Consider the following 2,948-nt stretch of genomic DNA (forward strand, 5'->3'; position numbering starts at 1 on the left):
TTAAAATTAGCAAAGCAATTATAGTTGAACTGATCAGCAAATATTGTGGCAATATGGAAACAGGACCCGTAATTAATTATTAAATGAAATTACAATTCCAAATATGTAATTAATTATGAAATCAGTATTAGTAACTTGTTATCCTTAAAGATTAAACTTTTAATGTTGTTGTCCTTAAATTATAATAGCACCTATAAATTAACTTCATCAGTAAATATTGTTGCCATGTGGAAGCAGGAACTGAAATTAATTCATGAAATTAAATTAAAATTTCAAATCTGTAATTAATTCTGAAATTAACTTAATTTCAAATCCCTACGGTAGTGAATTAACAATATCTACTGATGTCATTATTAACCATGGATAAGAGCGATTATAATTAAATTAACTAACTATCATTGAATAGGGAAACCCAACCCTATTTAACTATTTACTGAAATTAAGATTTCAGAGCAATATGTTCAATTTCTAAAAATTTCTGCTTTGTGATTCTCACAGGCAAAATCCCAGCAAACAACCGCAGTAGTCAACTCAGAAGGAAACAGCTGAGAGAGAGGAGAAGAAGAAGGAGAGAGAGATTTTGCTCCCAAATGTTAGGAAAAATGACAGGGTGGTGTCGCTGTTAAAGTGATACCCCTAGGGGGTTGGTTTTGCTGTGTTAGCAGGAAAACCAACTTTAACCTAAGTTCTGAGGAAAACCCTGATTTTCCTTTTGGGGTTTTGCCACCAACGGGCTTAAGCCAAACGGGCAAACTTCTGAAAATGTTGAATTACTGAGTGAATTAAATAACTGAAAGGGAGAGGAAAGAAGGCCAATTAAATTAGAATATGGCGGACTGAAAGTCTGAACTTCCGGGTTACGGAAGAGGCTATGGCTACTTATCCTGCAATAAGACACAAGCTGTGTCTCATTTACAGTTTACGCCCTTCATGTGGGAATGGCGACGCATTCCACACTGAACAAGCAAAAAGCACTCTTTAGATTCTTATCTTACAGCGCTGTGTAACGCTCACTCGTTAAAGTGAGGTAAATTAATGTACAGCTTTACTGCAATTAATACAATGACTGTCAATGATATCTTCGGCGGATATCAGTAAATATTTATACCGACAAAAACACGCGTGGATTTAACCACGATTTCACTTGATCAAGATTTCACAATTCTCCCAAAAGTAATAATGGAGTTCGGACGCTCTCTCTGAGCACCGCGTTTCAAGTTCACTAGTTTTTTATTGCATTTTGAAGTGGAACACGCACTTATACAAATTACACTCTGAGGCCTTTTTAGAAGACAGGAGAACAAGGAACACGCTTGCTTCTCTGTCCATGCGCTTTAGAGCGACTTCTTTTGTCTCGGTGGACAAAATTAAATGTTTTACTGCAGTTAAATTCTAAACAACAAACTCGAGTTTCACTTCATTCTGCCGTGCTATAATAACATATCCAGTAACACAAGAAACTCAGTTTTTCTGTCTTTTAATCTATTTTTCTGGATAAAAATAGACAAGATTCATAATATTATCTTGGTGTCACTAATTTTCAGTCAAATATGCCCGCATTCTCCACCATTTGTAATGTCTTTGATTACTTAATTTTAGGGAATTAATTATTATTAATTCATTCAGGTTTTGAAAGGACTCGAATCTGAAAATTCGATCCTCATACAAAAGATCTCTGTGGTATCTCTTGATTAGATTAATCCAGACCTCATGATGGCTGATAGGGGCATATCAGTGTCCGTTCATGATAGAAATCCCTACATCAGCTATTATGCTGAACACCTCACTTTTCTTGACCTCTTATTATTGAGGTGCGCACCATCTCTGCTAAGCAAGATAGGATCTCATTCTGGATATCAGCACTTGTATATTTTGCATTGCCAACTGCGTTCATTTTTTTTCATAATGCTAGGATTATGTTTTGCAATCAGCTCCAATATACCTAAAAAGTTCCCTTTCCTGACTGATTCCATTGTTTCATTGTGCCCTCTTTGGCCAATATTTTGTGTTGCAGTGTAAAACAAGACCTCAGCTAATATAATCCTGGTTTTAGTTTTAATATAATCCTGGTTCTCTTTAACTGTTTTATTGCAGTCTTTGTTTAAATTTACAATTAGAGATTCCTGCTTTTTTTCAGACATCTCAAATTCTTTCCATGCCATCATTGCATCCTTGTGATGCTCAGTTCTACGGTGTGCAGCGAATCCTCCATCTTTGAATGTTACCTTTTTCCAGTTTTTAAATCCTAAATTTTAAGTGAAGTTTGATTCTGTGTGGCTGGGGAGGCTAAAATGTCTACAAGCATAACAGAAGGCTGAGTCTGCACTTATGGAGTATTCTAACCAGGGGTGACTTGTGTACCATTCACTTTTAAAGCTCCTTCTTCTGTATCCCTGAAGAGTCCTTGGAAACACCTTCAATTGTGGCTGTACAGGAGCTTCACCTCTGGACTTAGAAATATCCATAAAACAACAACATAATTCAATACAATCCTTATTCTATTTGTATATTTAGATGCTAATGCAAGTTATTAGAAAATTATTTTTTATATTTGCAGATACAATTTTATGTAACCTATAGACATGCCTGGTGGGCAATGACTGACTACATGAGTGTTTTTGCTCATCTGATTCATGTCTGATCTGAGTTGTCTCTATTGGCACGTACTCCATCTCTGACTGTACCTCTGCTTCCTCCTTGTCTCTCTTAGAGGCAGACATTCACACTGCTTCTTTCCTTTCTGTATCCCTAATATTCCCCTGGCTCTTTTTCATGTTCATTTGTGCTGTTACTAGTCCTCTTTATAAAAAAAGAAATGTATTTTCCTCTTCCTCTGCTTTCCTTTTCATATTCTGTATAGTTCAGTCAATCACTCTTGTATTATCATTATTAAATTAAACAGCTAAGTTACAGTTTTGCACAAAACAGCGACAGACCCATAATGTAAG

The sequence above is a fragment of the Sinocyclocheilus anshuiensis genome, unplaced genomic scaffold (assembly GCF_001515605.1).
Source record: "Sinocyclocheilus anshuiensis isolate Anshui unplaced genomic scaffold, SAMN03320099.WGS_v1.1 scaffold1702, whole genome shotgun sequence".
In the NCBI taxonomy this organism is placed as follows: domain Eukaryota; kingdom Metazoa; phylum Chordata; class Actinopteri; order Cypriniformes; family Cyprinidae; genus Sinocyclocheilus; species Sinocyclocheilus anshuiensis.